The sequence below is a fragment of the Diabrotica undecimpunctata genome, chromosome 6 (genome assembly GCF_040954645.1).
Source record: "Diabrotica undecimpunctata isolate CICGRU chromosome 6, icDiaUnde3, whole genome shotgun sequence".
Lineage (NCBI taxonomy): Eukaryota > Metazoa > Arthropoda > Insecta > Coleoptera > Chrysomelidae > Diabrotica > Diabrotica undecimpunctata.
In genome coordinates this window covers 93,259,943-93,279,605 of record NC_092808.1, presented here as the reverse complement: position 1 = coordinate 93,279,605, position 19,663 = coordinate 93,259,943, and positions in this window count along the sequence as shown.

Here is a 19,663-nt window from a genome sequence, read left to right as displayed (position 1 = left end):
TTTTTTTTCAAATAGGAAACCATTGCCAACAAGTTTTGTTTTTTTTCTTCAGAAATTCTACTCTGGCAGGTCAAGTTAGGATGACTCATTCCTGCAATAGTTTTAATTGTTATATTTCTCTTTAAAACCTTTGTTGATTTACAAGTTTCCAATTTATTCAGAGTTTCTCGTATTTTAACTAATCCCGGATTTTGTCGGTTAATGTTGATGTCCATTGTCCATTGAGCTTTTGAAATTTGAAGCTTGGATGTACTGATTGAACTTTCAGAAGCAACTTTAAAATCAAAGAAGTCCTCACGGTTTATTAATGTAACAGAAAATAGTGTTTTCTTTACAGCTCTTGTCATCATTCTTACCTAATCCATAGGTACCTCACACTCCTCTTGCTTTTTTCGCTTTTCAATTTGGGCGAAATTCCTGTCGCAGCTCATAAATGAATGACCTGATACTAGATACTGATTTATGATTTGATTTATCTCATCGAAATACCCCTTGAAAACTAACTAAATCCATGAAAACAATAACATTTTATTTTTATTTTGTCCGACACAGTTGTCGCTCCAAATTGTTACTTTTCATTTCTGTGTCCGTATATTAGTGAATACTTTCAACACACATGACGCAATTTCATTCTCTCCACGTACTTTTATACCCTCATACCACAAAAACATGAAGCAAGTGTTATTGTCCCCTAGGTGAACACAAAGGTTGTAGTTGGAAAGCTGTCGCATATAATACATTTGACTATGAGTTAAAGTTGGCAATGATAAGACCTGCTGTAGATCTATAGAAACTGTCATGGTATCACTCATGCGTTGCTGACAATTCTGATGGTCTTTTCTCATTGCTTCTACAGCTGCTTCAGCTTTTCGGTTCTAACTTAAATTGAGCATCTTTCTGTGTGGGATCTTTTGTTTGCATGTGAAGTACATCACAGGTAGCACAGGTATCCGTTCTAGGCTTACGAAAGCTTACATTGGAAATTATTTTTTTGAAAATTTGAAAGTAAAAACGATAGCTCACTGCTGAATGAGGATGAGCTTCCTTAAACGCCAAATAAAGTCTATTTATATTGAGATCGAAGCTCAGATACTGTTTCTCGCTTTTAAAATGTCCCACGTCTCTGGGAAATTTGTTTATGTGCTCGATAACCAATGCTCTATTTTCCGGCGCATGAACTTTCTAAACTGCAGTTTATTACCTTTCCTTTCCTTATAAACTGATTCTCCTTTTTTTTTAACTTAGATAATGTTTTAATTTGTCTTGGAGTTATTCCAAACACCGCGCAAAATGTCTACCTACACATCTGTAAAATATTGCCTACTCCGTTGGGCAATGTGAAGAAAAGCGTAACATGTCTCTTACTCTCTTCTGGTCTCTCATAATTTCAATGCCTTCTCCTCTTGATAGCACACACATGAATAAAATTCATAGGAAACGTAATTTGCCCTACATTATCATTCAAACCATAAAATTCGTGAAAAAGTCTCAATTTTTGTTCATACTGTATCTCTTTACACTTGAAGTTGCATTTGCACAATATCTAAAACAAAATTTCAAAATACCAGATTGTGGACCAGATTGTGGACCAGATTGTGGTCTTCACATCAGGATCCAACTGGTCGTTCTACCATCACAAAAGAGCCAAAAATTACCAGAATGAACCTTAAATTTTGGTGAAGGGGATAACTCTAATTGTCATTGCGCACCCACCACTTATTCTAAATCTGTACCAGTCCAGTATAGCAACAGTACGACTAGATCAGAAAATTTTTTATTTCAAATCCTTTATAAAAGGTATATAATAAAATACCCAAACGGGCTATATCACAAATACATTACAGAACGTTTTCTGAATTTTTCAGAAGTTTTCAAACCAATTCAAGACTGAGAGAGGTGTTAGACAAGGATGTGTGTTGTCTCCTGACTTATTCAACATTTATGGTGAACATGTCTTGAGGATGGCTTTAGATGCAGTAACAGGTGCTGGTAGGAAAATCTTCAACTTAAAATTTCTGATGACACTACACGTATAGCAGCAAATCAGCAAGAAATGTTTAATCTTCTGCGAAGAGCTGAGTACGAAAGCAATAATAAAGTTGGTCTAAAAATCAATAAAGCTAAGACAAAAATATTGACTAACTCCACACTATTCAAGTGACTAACATGTTACAGGAATACCAGATTGTGGACAGTTTTGTGTATCCCGGGTCTAGTATAACTAACACTGGTAACTGTAAGGCAGAAGTTCGGAGACGTATTGGTATAGCAAAAAATGTGATGTGTCGCCTAACTAAAGTTTGGAAATAAAGATCTATCGCTCAAAATATCAAGATGAGACTGGTAAATGCCCCTGTTTTATTAATATTTCTATACGGGGCAGAGACTTGGACTCTTCGTGGATGCGAGCCCCAAAAAAATGATGCCTTTGAGATGTGGTGCTGGAGAAGAATGCTGCGCATACCTTGGACAGCTTATAGGACAAATGTTTCCATTCTAAACCAACTCGAAATTAAACAAAAGGCTGTCCACAATATGTCTGCAACATATTCTGCAATTTTTCGGTCGCGTGGTTCGCAGAGGTGACGATAGTTTGGAGAGATTTATTGTTTCTGAAAACGTTCCGGAGAGAAGATCAAGAGGATTATCACCAACTATATGGTCCAACCAAATTAAGAATTCAGCTAGAAACTCATTCTTCCAAGCTCTCAGAGTAACTGAAGATAGAAACTAATGGAGAAAAATTGTTTGGAATATTGGAAGAAATCACGATCCTTATTAATGGGGAAACGACAAGAGAAATATCCACGAAAGCACAGTTTTTCCGATTGTAGGCACATAGCCTATTAACTGAAAATTGGAGATTTAAGATATATATATATATATACAATAGCACTAAAGGCCTTAGAGGCCAATGGCTTAAAAAGTTTGTTCTTTCTTCATTTTCGCTTTCCTTTATGTACTGAGATCTTCTCTGGCTCGATATGTGATTTTTCTCCATTCCTTCTTGTTATTCATTTTTCTTTTCTGGCCTTCTAGTCCAATTTCTTTCATATCTTTTTCTACCTCCTGATTCCATCTATTTTTTGGCCTTCCTTTTCTCTTTTTTTAAAGTTATAGTGTAGTTTAGTACCCTTTTTGGAGTCCTCGTGTTCGTCATCCTTTCTAGGTGACCTCGCCATCTTAGTCTCTGTGCCTTTATGACTCCTATTATGTTAGGTTGATTATATAATTTCTTTAACTCATCATTTGATCTTCTTATCCATAAACCGTCCCTTATTATTCCTCCATATATCTTCCTCAGGATTTTCCTTTCCCATATCTCCAGTAAATTTTGTTAATTTTTTGTCATTGTCCATGTCTCACTGCAGTATGTTACTATTGGTTGTATAGTTGTTTTGTATAACTGTATTTTTGCCTTTTTTGATAAAAACTTGCTTTTCAACATTCCACTAAGAGCATGTACATTTCTATTACCTGCCATTATTCTAGCTTGTATTTCTTCTTTAATGTTAGGTTTACGTGATATTATTGTACCTAGGTATGTAAATATTTCTACCATTTCCAATTCTCATGATGATCTTTCTTCTACTTCTACTTTATACTTTTGTCCATCCCTGAACTGATCATCTGTCCACTGCATACATTTTGTTTTAGTTTCGTTTATGTAAAGTCCCATTTTCTTTGCTGCTTTTACTATTCTCTGTACTATCTCCTGTAGCTCTTTTTTTCCTCTTGCCAGCAACACTATATCATCCGCAAATGCCAAAACTTGGTGTCTTTTATGATATACATAGGAGTCCTTCTCTATTGATTTTCGCTTCTCGCATTATTTTTTCTAGGCATAAATTGAAGAATAATAATAACAAAGGATCGCCCTGCCATAATCCTTCGTTTGCTATAAATTTGTCCGATGTATGATTGTTTACTTTGACTTTGTTTTCTGTATTCTCTAAAGTAAGATGTATCATGTTACGCAACTTTCTGCTAACTCCCAGTTCCTCAAGGGTCTCTTTTAATTCCTTTCTTTTTATTCTATCGTATGCTTGCTGGAAGTCCATGAATAACGCTATCGTTGGTAAGTTGTGTTCATATCTTTCTGCTTGTAATTCTCTGATTATAAATACTTGGTCCGTTGTGCTTCTCTCTCGTCTAAATCCGCACTGATATTCGCCTTTTATATTTTCATTTTATATACGGTATTTAGTAACGCTACTCCTCTGTAATTACTGCATTCTGTTTTGTCTCCTTTTTTATGTAATGGGCAAATAATGGCTTTCTTTCAATCTTCTGGTATTCGTTCTTTTATCTATATCTCCTTTATGATCTTATATATCCAATTATTTAGCAGTTTTCCACCATATTTCATCATCTCTGCTGTTATGTTATCGCTTCCAGGGGATTTGTTGTTTTTCAGATTTTTTATGATTTCCTCGATTTGTTCTTTGCTTGGCGGATGAATTATCTTCTATGTCTTCTAAGTGTTCGATTCTTGCTTCTGCTTCCATACATTCTCTTTGGTTTGACTTATTATTGCCATTTAGTAATTCATCAAAATACATTTTCCATCTTTCGACTATTTCTGCTTCCCCGCTTATATTATTTCCTGCTTTGTTTTTAACGAATATGGGTTTTTGTTGGAAACCTTTTTTTTTATTTCTAGCACCTTGATAAAGATTTTTTATTTTTTTATTTCTGCACCCTCTTTAATGTTTGTCTTTGCTCCTTATATCTATTCTTTGTCTCTGTTGTTTCTTTCGTGATCATTTCCATTCTTAATAATTTTCTTAGTTCTATTTCTTTTTGGCACTCTATGTCGAACCAGTCTTTCCTCTTTTTATTCTCTTGTTTATTACATTCTTTTGCTGCTTTGTTCATTATTTGCTTTATGTTTTCTCATTTGTTCTCAGTTTGCTCTTCTATTTGTATCTTTTTTAGTTCTCTTTCCATTGTTTCCTCGTATATTTCTTGCTCTTTCTTTGTTGCTAATCGAATTAGGTTATGTATACATTTCTTTTTTTTATTTTGTTTTTGTTTTCTGGTATCAGTTGCTTAATTTTGATGCCCACCATGTAAAGATCTGAGTCAGCGTCTGGTCCTCTGTATGTTCTTATCTTCTTTATATTGCTGTTCTTCTTTTTCGATGAGCACGTGGTCTATTTGGTTTTTAGTCTTTCTATCTGGCGATATCCATGTTTCCTTGTGTATTTCTTTTCTTTCGAAATATGTGCTCATTATGATCATATTTTTTTCTCTTGCGAAATCTATCAGGAATTGTCCGTCCCAGGAATTCTCATTAGTTTCATTGTGTTTACTATATTTTCCTATCGTCGGTCTAAATACTTCTTCCTTCCCTATTTTGGCATTTGCGTCGCCTAGAATAATTTTTATATCCTATCTGGGTATATTTTCGAGTGTTCTGTTTAATTCACTGTAGAAACATTCTTTGACATCATTATCTTTTTCTTCTGAAGGCGCGTGAATATTTATGAGGGTGATTTTTTGGTATTTGCCCTTGAACCTGATACTACATATGCGGTCTGATACTGGTTTAAACTCTACTATTGCTTCTTTTAGCTCTTTTCTTATCATAAAACCTGTGCCTAACGTTCGATTCTTTCCGCCGCTGTTAAAAAACATTGTATCTTCTATTTCTAATATATCATTTCCCAACTGTTTCGTCTCCTGTAAAGCTACTGTCAAAATAAAAATGTCATGTCAAAATGGAACTTTTCGATTTCTCTCGGTAAATGTTCATGTTCCTAAAAGTAAGTGTTTTTTTCGTAATGTTTTCTTGTGTTTTGGTCCGGTTTTCATTGTTTTCCTCATTTTTCCTTTTTTGTATTATCGCTAATCTTGTTCTGTGCTTGTTTCGTCAACGTTATTCCAGTAGTACATTTAGTTGCTAGTTGTTTGATGTTTTTTTACATATTGCGCCTTCTTTGTCATTCCACTTCCATTCGCTGTTATTTACTCATATTTTTTTACTCCAATCTTGACTTCATTTCCTTTAGTTCTTTCTTTTTGAGCAATGTTTCTAATTGTTTTCTGTATTTCTCGTTTTTTTATGGTTGCATCTTCGTTGATATATATTTTGTACTCTTTAATTTCTTTTAACTTGTGCTTTTTTCCTATTATTTTTCTTTTTTCTTCTTGGTTTTCTAATTCAATTGGGCATGTTTTTTTTTAGTAAATTTAAGATATGAAGATGATATTTTTTAGTTGTATTAAAATTCCTGTTGTTGCTCATTTTCTTATATTTTTATATCTGGTACTGATAATAAAATAATTGCTTGTTCTTTAATGGCAAATTCAAACCACTTACCGTATTAAAGTAGGTTAATGTTAAAGATACTGAAGATGTTGATAATTGTTTGGTGACTGCTGTGTTAGTTTCTAAGTTGCTATCCATTTTAGCTAGTTTTCGAGTAAGAACTGCTACTGATTTTTGGCAATTAATTTGGCTTATCAGCTTAAAAAAATGGATCTTATGTTGGTATTATTCAATGCTGTATATTTTAAATGGTTTTACTTCAATAGGAAAATACTTTAGTTCCACTTTTAGTAACAAACCTGTTTTTACTAACAGACACCAACAAAAAATACTTTTTATTAGAAACTGAAATCATTGTCACTTCTCTCAATAAATATTTTGACTGTTCCGTGGTAGTACTAATACTTATACATTAAATATTTGCTAAAAAAAAAATTATTTTTCCTCAAGAAAAGTACAATTTTTTGTACGTGTGGGAAAAATAATACACATGCCATTTTAATTGCCAGGTTTTCTAATTTGCAAAACTTGTATTTGTAGTTTTCAAGAACCATATACAGGGTAAAATTTTGTCTATGAAAAAAGCGAACAAATTTTTTAAAACCGGATCTGATTTTTTTTCTAGTTTAAATAAATCAGTTTATTAGGTGGTAGTAGCGTATCGTTTAAGAAAAATATAAGCTACATTGAACTTATCCTTCAACAGTTATGACTAGACTTCGGCAAATATGCATATTGCATATTTTGCATATTGTGCATATTTTATGCAAATATTTCATATTTTGGCATATTTGTATAAAAGTTTGCATAAAGTGCATAAAAGTTCAGATTTTTATACTGTATTTGAAAATTTTTAAACATACCAATTTATTTCAATTCTTGTATAAAATTTTGTAGTCATTTTAATCAAGAAATGATCTAAGTACGTAATCTCTACAGGTACAAAACATCTACAATTTCAAAGAAGATCAATTTAAGTAGCCCTCAACATTCTTAGAAAGTCTCGGTCACTGAGGCATTCAGTTATTGAATAATCGCTAAGGGTTCGCTCATTTGCATTTTATGATCTAATCCCCAAATCTATCTACAATTTATTGTATCTTAACAGCAGGTAAACGGCTAATAGTATTGTTCCTAATTTAGGGATTTTACAAAATCTCCCAGTTTATTGAATTAGGTACCTAAACATTTCTAATTTGATGCTCAGATTTGTAAATCATTTTTGTTTTGATATTCAAAGCGTAAACACTCGTTGTGCGTAACAAAAAGGAAGATTGTGATTTTATAATGCCTAAAACAACCAGTGCTTCAACTTGGATTAAACCTTATAAAGAGCTGTCTATGGATATGGGAAAAATCTACTGTTCAGTCTGTGGCAAAATTGTAAGTATCTAATATTTTCTATTAAATATCTAGTATTTCATACATACAGAGTGTTTCCAAATGACACTTACAACGTTTGACTGTAGATACTTCTCGAAAAATTGAACAAAACGATATAGTTAATGAGGGGTCAAACTTATTTACTTTTCGAGATACAGGGTGTTAAAATTAAAAAAAATTAAATTCTTTTAGTTAATAACAACAGTAACTTTAAAACCAATAAACGTATTTACTTGAAATTTAGTACTCGTAGGTTGTTTTTAAATGAAAAATAGCTTCCTTTAGTGAGAAAAAATTGTCCATAGTACAATACAATGGTGTGTATTTAGAAACATTTTTCACCTTTACTTTTTTTTATGAAGTCAGCTATTCTAAAACACAATTATTTTTATTGTAATTGAATTAACAAAAAAAAACTTTTGTTGAATTTTAAAATAAGTTATATGATGTACTAATGGTTAGTAACAAAAACTAATTTGTGGATTAATACTGCATTTAAAACACTTAGCGAGTGTTTTTTTCCAAACCAGTCATTTGATTAACCAAAAACACCTTGTATATTTTTATATTTTAAAGGTTGGGTTAAAATAAAGGTTTTTATTTTTATTTATAGACAGCATGTGAGAAGAAATTTCAGATAGACCAACATGTGAGAACTGCTTCACACATTGCAAAAAAAGGAAAAATAGGAGGAAACTTCAATGGCTAAATGTTTCCAATCTACTTCAAAAAAATTAGATGAGCAAGAAACTTTTAATGCAGACTTGTGTCGCGCATTAGTGTCTGCAAACATACCGCTTTCAAAATTAGCAAATGTTAATTTTAGTTCGTTTCTAAAAAAATATTGCAAACTTAATGTTCCAAGTGATTGGTCTCTAAGAAGAAATAATGTAAACGGGCTATACTCGTCGGTGTTAATTAATATTAAGGAAGAAATTGCAGATAATTATTTTTACATATCTGTAGACGAAACCACTGATTCCTCAGGAAAGTATATTGCTCATTTATTGATTGGTGTTCTTAAAGAAGATACCTTACCAAAATCTCATCTTATTTCATGCCAGCAACTTGAGAAAACAAATGCTTTGACAATTTCGCGTTTTATACAAGAAACATTAGCAACTTTTTTTCTTCCGACAACTATTTCTTGTAATAAATTACTGCTTATTTTATCGGATGCTGCTCCTACTATGGTGAAAGCAGGACAAAATTTAAAAATATTTTTCCCAAGTTTAATACATGTTACTTGTGTAGCGCATGGATTAAACAGAGTTTCAGAGGAAATACGAAAAAAGTTTCCTCTTGTAAATACCATGATATCCAGTGTTAAAAAAGTATTTCTTAAATCTCCTATAAGAATTCAACTTTATAAAGAAATGCTACTTAACATTCCTCTTCCACCACAACCTATTTTAACGCGATGGGGAACATAGTTAGAAGCAGCTAATTTTTATGCAGATCATTTTGTTAAAATAAAGAACATAACTGATACGTTAACAGATGAAAGTTCCCAATCTCTTTTGGATTCTAAACAAACTTTTCAGAGTAACTTGCTTCAACAAGAACTTTCATTTATAAAATCAAATTTTAGTTTTGTTCAAAAAACAATTACTCAGTTAGAATCACAAAAACTGTCATTTTTCGAAAGTACAGCATTAATAAAAGAATTTGCGTCATGTTGTCGGAACGTTAGAGGTAATATTGGAAAAGATATTTTAAAAAATATTTGAAGCTACTATGGAAAAAAATAAAGATTACCATATTCTTTCTGAAGTAGTCAGTGTTCTAGCTGGAAATATTTCGGAAACAATTAATTTAGAACCAAATATTTTGGTTAGTTTGAAAAATGCTCCCGTTACATCAGTTGATGTTAAACGAAGTATTTCCATATATAAATATATGTACTCAGACAGAAGCCACAAGTTTTTGTTAGAAAATTTTGAACACCACTTGGTCATTTATTGTTACCATAATTCTAAATAAGTTTATTCATACTTAAAAATGATAAAAATGATTTGTAAAATATTTGCATATTTTCGGGTAAACACGTGCATATTTATGCGCATATTTTCTACATTTTTATTTGCATATTTGCCGAAGTCTAGTTATGACGAATAAAGTTTCAGCAAAATTTACAACTCGTCTTGTATATTCTTAAACAATAGAAGCAGGCATTTTTTAATGGTTTTAATATGATACGAAATTGTATATAGAGAAAAATGTATAGAGAAAAAGAAGAAGATAAACAATTTGTAAAATTATATTATAGGTATATTCTAGATATACGGTTTTAATTTTGTAGTGTTGGCGAAGTGCCAAAACAGAGACTTTGTCAATTTTAGATTTATGTTTGAACTGGGACTTTCTAAATTATGGAAATCAATAGATTTAAGAATAGTTCGTAAATAATAGTTGCATTAAAATATAATATCTACCTGCCGTTTTCAGGGATTCATTTCTGTTATCTCAAAAGCAACCATTAACGGTAAAGGAGAAAGTAGAAAGTTATTGTCTTGTACGATTTGTACACAATTACGGAAATTTGAAATTAGTTGACTTTATAGAATTTGGAGAGTTTTGGCATTTGGTTGAATGCAAAGAAAGAATATTTTAATTGGTTACAAGAAATTATGGAAGAGATAGACAGACGGGAATGAGATTGAAGAACAAGGAGTATCCTCTACTGTTAGAGAGGAAGCGAGGAAAGACAAAATTGAAAGGAGTGTGCCGATAGTTGGTTTTTTAAAACCGATGAAAGAAAAATTATTGTGGCGAAAAGTTGTGCAAAGAAAGTATTGAAAGCTGTAGTTGCAGTATTTGTAAGTAAAATTAGTTACTATTCTTGGAGCGAAGCATAGCTAAGGAGAATTTCGGCCCTCCAATAAGAGCAATAAACATTGTTAAGAGTTTATCGACAGTTTTGTTTTTATAAGCAGAACCCGGTAAGGTGTTTGTTGGATAAGGAAGTAATTAAAGTAAATCCTAATAGAAAAATACAGAGGCAAATTGTGGAAACGAGACATTGATTGAACTGTATTAATTTGAATTGTTTTGTGGTTAATTGTTTATGCAACAGAGTAATTAAGGGAAACATTTATTTATGAGATATTTATATTGTATGAAAATATACAAAGGTATTTGGTCATTATATTTTGAATTTATTGCACCAATCGATTTCTTTTATTTATTTCCTTGTACTTCTCTTTTTTCTCAAGCATTATTAAAAGAAAAAGTAATGTTTTTAAACTTAATTAAGAACCCTGAGATGAAAAAAACATATATTTATTAATCTGATGACTACATTAAAATTCGTTAAATATTTTTTTTGTTTTAATTTGCTAATTAGATCATAATTATTTTGATTTTGTATATGGAAGTTCAAAATGAAGTATATATATATTTATATATATATATATATATATATATATATATATATGTATATATATACAAATATATATATATATATATAAATATATATATATATATATATATATATATATATATATATATATAATTTCACATCTTACTTATATCTTTATATTTTTCAAAATATCTTATAAACTTATGTTATCTATTTTATCTAACCCTTCTGCTGATTACTTCAAAATTCCATTTCAGAAGTTTTCAACTGAAACAGATCCTCTCGAATGCCAAAGTAATGAAAATTCTTTCGGAAAGTAAGCATCAGCATGAAACTTGAGATCCATATCGATCTCTGAACTCTAATGGAGATTAATGGTCAAAATGGAACTTTTCATTCATCCAGAAATACCGAAATCGCATAGCATTTCCTCCTACAATTTATCATCCTATAAATGGATATAAACTGACTGTACAAATCGATCACAAGCACAAACATGTCCTTCAATGTAATACAACTGTCCGTGATAAAATGGAAAGATGCGGGTAGATTCTATTGAAAAGCGCGAAATATGCTTTGCCTCTGGCATCTGAAAGCTTGAATAGGGATTTCAATTTAGAACATTTAAAATAGATTGTGTGTCGCGTCCTGTACTCAATATTATTTTATAGGTAAATCGGGGGAATATAATAGTTTAAAAGTCAGGTGAGTACAATACAGGCGCTTAATAGAATATAATAAAACATAATGTATATATATATATATATATATATATATATATATATATATATATATATATATATATATATATAAAGAATAAAATGGAGTTGCAAACACCAAAATAAAAAAACTTTCACAATTTTATTATTGAAGAAACTCAAAACCAAAACAAAAATAAATTTAAAATAATACCTCAAGGAGGTTTTCTGGTGGGCAATTCTTGGGTGTTAAACTCTATTGGGAGAATATGATGCCCCAGAAAAAGAATTATGATTTAATAGCTCGGTCAAGTTAGTTCAAATAATAGGCAAAAAGGCAAAGTTACAAAAATTCGAATTGAGCTAAAAATTGGTAAGGTAATTGGTAATCGATAATGTTTGAATTATCAATAGTAATACCACTAGTGATTCAATTTTCGCGATAAGTCTGTCGATTTACTTCTAAGCGAAACTGAGTTGCTTGAAAACACCACGAGTCCGTAGGACGAGTGGTGTTTTCTTTAAGAAACTCGGTTGAGTTTAGAAATAAGACAGACTTATAAGCTAAATTAATTCACGAGTGGTATTTTATTAGACTATTTCATGAACAAAGTGATAGGTCAAAAATTCAGTAGAATGAAAGGAAGGAATTTAATAATAATACATTTGATCTAGGTAACCCAAATCTACCCATTTTTTGAATAATTCACAATTAGTCATAATCATGAAATATTTATTATAACTATAAATAATTTGTTATAATTATTTTTTACCTATAACAATAAATAATTTGTACACGAAAAAAATACATTATTCTCGACTATAATTATTATAAACGGTGCAATTGTAAAAATTTTGAATAGTATGACCGTTATTAGGTGGATACAATGTATTGTTGCTATTATTACTTGATGTACTTGGAGTATTCCTAAAAGTATGTTCACTATGTTCTGATGATGTTTGGCACTAAGAAGTAAATACGGTTTCATCGAGTTCGAACTTCCATGTCCAGTAATTTTCATAGCTTGTTGTTCACTAACGCCAGATTGTAGTAACTGACTAACTGCAGTGGCACGATTAGAGTGATTCGTTATTTTCACTTTTTTAGTGTCTAATCCTATCTTTTCTGCAGACATTTTTGTCCATTTGGATATTGTATTAATAGCAATAGGACAATCCTTGTACCAATTACTATTATTATATTTATTTCACTTGCCATTCACAGTCAAAAAAGTCTATTATTGGTAATAGTTTCCCTTTTCGATATAAGTTTCCGGTATAATCTCACAGGACACATTTCAGGATTCTTCAAATTTTGAGTAAGCCATTTATTATCTGCACAGTTTTTATCACCACCTTGGCGGGTTTTGGAGAATATCGGGTTATATGCAATTCTGTTTGTTAAACAGCCTTTGTTGTTAGTCTCTTCCTTAAAAAAATGTAACATGAAAAAACTTGCTTCGTTACCTCTCCAAGCTAATTCTACGGCAGCTATATTAAAAAACTTCTTTTGGAGTCCCTCTAGCGTGTCTTCATCCCATTGTAAGCACATATTTTTATATTTATCCGAATTCATACCGACAGAACTCATTTTCCTTTTATCGGGTACAGTTTGCAACAATTTTCTCTTACCATCACGAGCCGCTCTCGCTTCCTTGAAGGTTATAATCTTTGAAGGGATCAATATGTCTTTGATACTCACAGAAATATTTTTCTTGTACCAATTTTGCAGTAGTGTTCCATATGGTTTTAATAACACTCTCCTTGTAATCACTACCATCAATTTTTCGCATGTTGAAGGCCCACTCTTTTAGAATAAATGCTAGTCTTTCGTTGTTATTTTCTGCATCTAATTTGTAGTTGCGATCCACACAGAACATCATAAATTGTCTCCATATATAAGATTTAGATTTTCTTGTGTTACTCGGTATATTTTCTTCAATGTTTTGGTTTATAACTTCGTTTGAAGTACCACCGAAACGACTCATTTTGACGTATATAGCTACAATAATTTTTTTGGCAAACGTCAAACTTTGCTTTGCGATCGGTATCCATGGTTACGTCGTTGAAAACACGAAGCTGATAGACCAATCAGAATTGAAAGAAAGTTGGTGTTTTCGCGATAACACAAGCTGTCTTTGGTTTCTGATTGGTCAGATTATGTGAAAATTTTAAGATGAGTGAAATAGTCATTCTAAATAAAATTCAAAGAAGTGGTATAGTAGGTGGTACTGTAGACAAGCACGAAGCTTCATACTATGACCTTTTAAAATACTATACTCAAATTTTCCTCTTAAAATACTAGTAGACAACAAAAAAACTCAATTTTACCAGTTTCTCTCCTACACAGTTATGTAGTGCCAATAAGCCCCCTTTTTTAAAAGTTTTATATCTGTTTTGTCCTTTTAATTGTATTCTGTTTGTCCCTAATTGTCCTTAATTGTCTTTGGTTTTATAATTTTAACATTTGACATCACAATTTCTGCCAAAACAGAAATCAAATGCTTTTTTATCAAAAATCTGATAATTACAAGCCAAAGAAATTGCACACCCACAAAATTAGTACATCTAATTTAATTCATTGTCACACATCTGTCCCCTTACTGTAAAAATTTCAATAAATTAACACACATTTCTAATATATATCTCTTAAATAAATATAAATAACTTTTTTTTTACACCATGTATTTTTTAATTTTTACAGTTTTTAATAAACAGCTTTTAGAACATTCAAGAACTTAGGCAAATATATTAAGAATGTCAAGAGCCAAAACAAAAAGCACTTACACAGTGGTGTATACAAACTTAAATGCAGCGTCGGCCCAAAAACTTACATCGGTCAAGCTGGTAAAACTTTTAACAAACGTATATCATAACATAAAAGGTCTTTAAATAATAGAAAATCATATACATACGCACAATCAAAATAAAGGCCTTATGCTGCATTTATTAGAATCTATGAAAATTAAGAAATTAAAAAATACATACAGACATAATTTTAAATGACCAACTTGAGACGAAAAAAAATTACATGACAAAAACAGTTTTCTGTCGGAACAGCTTTAGTGATAATAAATTTTGTGGAAGTGTTAAAAATAAAAGTTTTCAGTGTTTTATTGTTAGATAAAATAAATTTCTATCAAGTAACGGTCGAATCCATTACTTACAAAACTTACCGTTTCACTTAAAAACAGAGTATCTGTCAAGAAAATATGTAGTAAAGACATCAGAAGTTACAAACCAAAAAATAAAAGATCGATACTAGAATTCGATTCTTAATTACTCTGCTACAGTCGAAATTTAAAAGTTATCATAAATGTAAATTAATAGCAGTATTGAATTACCTGTTTAAATTTTTAATCTGGACACTTTTCGTTTCAAAGTAATTTCATCTAAATACAATGTCATATTCTTCCAATTATTAGTTCGCCTGTGTATTAAAGTGAGACAAAAAGAGTTATTAGTAAAACATTTTAAGTTAAATTTTTACATTTATACTTTGAATACAAGTGTTGAAAACAAAGGTTTTCAGTGTTTTATTGTTAGGTAAGTATCATAAAAATAATCAGATAAAAATCGTAGTACACGCAATTATCTATAAAAATTTTCTTTATACTTTTCTTCTAAGAGCCATTTGGAGTTATTCGGAGATATATTAATTAAAAAAAAATGAAAAATCTGAGTTCTTCATAATATACGTAAGTGTGTCAGGTATATACATCCCTAGAATAATATAAATAAAAATATTTTTTAAGGGGACTTCATTTTATACTCCAGTGTAACCTTGAGCCACATCTGGCTACCCGTGGTATACCTGCTCTTTTTTCCAAGATTGCATAAACGAAATGCTATTATAGTCTCGGACGTTACTTCGTAGTGAAGACACGTGTTTGTTAAAAATATTTTCAAAGCTATTTTGTGCTAGTTCTGGTTTTAAAAAATGTCGCAATTTTATTTCATTTGTAGCAAACATTTAACTGTAGGTGAAATGGGTACTGTTAATCGATGAATAGATGAATTTTCGGAATATCTGGAAAACCAAAAATCTGTGACAATTTATGTGCAGTGCAGTAAAAAGTACACTCAAAAGAATTCTATTGGACCCGCTAAAAGACAACACGAAAAAGAAGAAGCCAGTATAATGAGTCCTCCTCGCACTAAAGCACGTGTATGTGAATTAGCTTATTGTGTTAAAAGATGTTGCTTATTTTCCAGCAAATCAAAATCACAATTATAAAGTTCAAGTGTGGCTTGCCTCCAGTAAGTTTTTGTTTCATCGTTTTCGTGGTCTTTCTACTGATCGTCTTCCTATTGGAAAACCATCTCCTGTCGTCTTTACTACTCTATTTGCTGTCATTGCCTATATGATCATTTCATTCTACTCTTCTATTTATTAGACGGTTCTTGATGTTCTCCACCTTGCATATACTTCCTATATCTGTACTTTTAGCTCTGTCCCGTAGTCCCGTCATGTTATCAATTTTTCATCTCTGCTATTTCTAACATCCTTTTTGTCCTATCTATGTCAGGTCATGTTTCTGCCGCGTAAGTCATTATTGGTCTGATGAGTGTTTTGTAAATTTAGCTTTTCATTTCCTTCCCGATATTTTTATTTCTCCATATTGTTATATTTAGGCAGTTTGCTTAAAGTGTGGCTTGGTAATAAACTAGACCGAAAAGACTGGTCTTTAAAGTAAATCAACAACACATTGGAACCAATCCAGACTTTACTCCCACCTGCACTGGAAAAACTCATTTTTTTACAATTGTAAAAAGGGATGTAATGTAAAATGCAGCTGCAAAAAAGTTGCATGTACCAGTTATCAAGATTAGTCGTACCCTAATGTTAAATCGCCATCAGATGAGGGTTCGTGCAATATCAGCGAAAATACATCTGATGCATTGCTACTAGGACAATTTACTTGCAAATAGCAGGAAGAAAAAGAAGAATCAAAAGTACTATATGAGTACGAATCAGATGAATATTTTTTTAATTTTCCAAATTTCTTAGATTCTACACTGCTTTCGTTATTTTAAATAGTATCTTTTTTTTAATGCATAGAATTGATTTAAACAGGATCACAATAGATCGTGGAATAGGCCAACAGAGAAAAACGCAGTATAAAAAACATGTCAAGTTCACTACCTCACAGGTGGTGTGAAAACGTACACATATTATGAAGAACACATATTTTTTTAGCTTTTTTAATCGTAATATCTTCGAACCGGTAAAACCTACCATTTGGCTAAAAAACCCTTTGACCTTGAATAATTTTTTTAACGCATAAGATGTGTAATTAATGGGACTTTTCACATTTCATTTATAATGGTTGTCTTGATCCACTATAAAGGCGCGTTTTCACGGGTCGATTTGGGTTGAACGATTTGGATCGATCGACCATAATGCGATCTGTGCCGAAAGCAAAAAGGTTTACACGACAGTCGATGAATGTTGAATTATTTGTAGTACAAAATGGCTACACGTGAAATTCTTAATGTAGGTGTGGAATTAATTTGTTATGCAATTCGAGAAGAAATCGCCAAATCAAACAAAAAGAAAAATAAACGAAGGTGGTGGACCCGACCGTGGATTTTAAGACGAAATACTCATGGTGCATCACAAAGCCTGCTCCAAGAAATGGTTGGGGGAGATCCAGAGGCTTATAGAAATCATTTAAGAATGGATAATGCACATTTTAAAGAACTTTTAGAAAAAACTGCTGGGAAAATTTAAAAAAACGATACAAATATGCGTTAAGCATTACCGGCAACATTTTTTTTATAAATTAATAATATAATTACTTCAATCCATCTATTTAACCGGTTTGATAAATTTAATAATGTTTAAATTATAAGAATAACTCTAAAATTAGTAGTAAATAATAGCAAATCAAAATTAAAGGTCTTTTAAAATACTTTTAAAAATTATTTAAAAAAATATTTTTCAGCATTTTTTCCAATAAAAATTTGGTATTTTATATACAGGAGGTTGACTGATGTTATATATTAATTAGGCATGAATGAATTAAGTATGTAGCACCTTTTTTATGTATTATTATTGTGTATGATGTATTATTAAAAAAAAAACTGAAAAGTTATTATTATAAAGAGGGATCTGTATAGCTCTAGCTATGCTTGACTTAAATAAAACAAAATTAGATAGAGAAAAAAATAACAAATTTTATTAAAATTATCTATATTTTTAAATGTTAATATAATTTGGTACATTGATTTGTATATGTAATATTTTCTAAGTAAGGTTTTACATAAATAGTCTATTTATAAATGCACCATTAAGATGGTATTTTCTTAGATAAAACTTTGAAAACAATTAGAACCAAATTACAAAATGATAGATTAACAACTAGAACCAAATTAAATGTATCAGCTATAATGGAACTGTTGACACGATCTACTGACAACACTTATTTTTATCTAAACAATGATTTTTATAAACAAAATTTTTGGGCTGTGCTTTAAATTCATTATTAGCTAATATATTGATGGAAGACTTCAAAACAAACATTCAAATCCTAATCAAAATTTAAAGCCCACAAAATGTTGGAAATATGTAGATGTTGTATTGGATACATTTCTGATTAATATAAATAAAAGGTAAAAGGAGGAGTCAATAAAATTTACAATGGAAAAGAAATAAAATAACTCGTTACCTTTTCTGGATGTTTTAATCTCAAAGGAAAATAGTGGATATGGGACTAATGTATACAAAAAACCAAACCAAAAACCAAAACAAAAAAAATGAAAATTGCCTGTTCTAATGACAATTTGTTTTTGGAAGAAAAATAATTATTATCTAACATCTATTTTAGTAAAAAATGATTATTCCAGTCGTTCGACATCGATTCGGCGGCAATCGCCTATCAAAAATAGACAGTCTTTCTACTTCCGTCGAATCGCCTCACTCCGCGGAACGGCCAAGTCGATTTGCGGTTTACATATTCAATTTGCTTTCAATTTAATAATCGATCTAAATCGTTCAATCCAGATCGACCCGTGAAAACGCGCCTTTAGTTTACCGTGAGATATATTTGCTATAAAATATTATTTTATTAAATTAAAATAATATACGACGACAATGTTTATAGAACTATTTATTGCTTATATACTACACATGTTTACAGAACTGAGTTTCGTTCGATTCCACTAAAAATACATTACAAATGCCTAGCAGAAATCTCTGGTAGAGAGGAGGGCGTTACTAAGAACAATATAATATACAATATAATATATAATTTACTTGGGGTAAAAACGTAAATTACAAAATCATTCATATTGTCCTTATCAGAACCATATACTGACGCAGCGGATGCGACAACAATAGCCGACGGATTTGCCAGGTAGATACATTCTAAAGGGAAGGATTATCATAGATACATTTTTCCCAGAAATGTATAAAACTAATAAATATTTTAATCTTTTAATAGGTTCTGGAAAATAAAATTTATCCAAAACTTTAAAAATTACAACTACGAATCTAAATATAATAAAATCGAAAAATAATTATAATGAGATGAAACAATGGTGTCTCAAATATTTGTACCAATTTTGAGCTCTAAGCGAATTTTTGTAAACGTGAATATCTATGTTGACCAGGCTTTAATGAGGGTGTGTACTTCGCAGGGGTCTATTTGTAGACTGCTTTAGAGAAAATGGGTTAGAAAACCTGAGGAGGGTTGCATATTTTGGGTGCATTTTTATTAGAGAATTTTCGGTGTTAATGTTTTGAGCAGATTGATAAAAATTTTGGGGGGTCCAACACAGGACATATTATAATCAGACTGTTATGGTCAGTGGTATATCTCTTTTTAACCTCACAATCCCCACTATCTCATTCTCTCATCCTCATAATAACTATGTATGGAAAAGGGAGATTCAGTATGACCTCCATAGATGCCGTTGGTATGCCCCTCAGCTCCTATGATATTT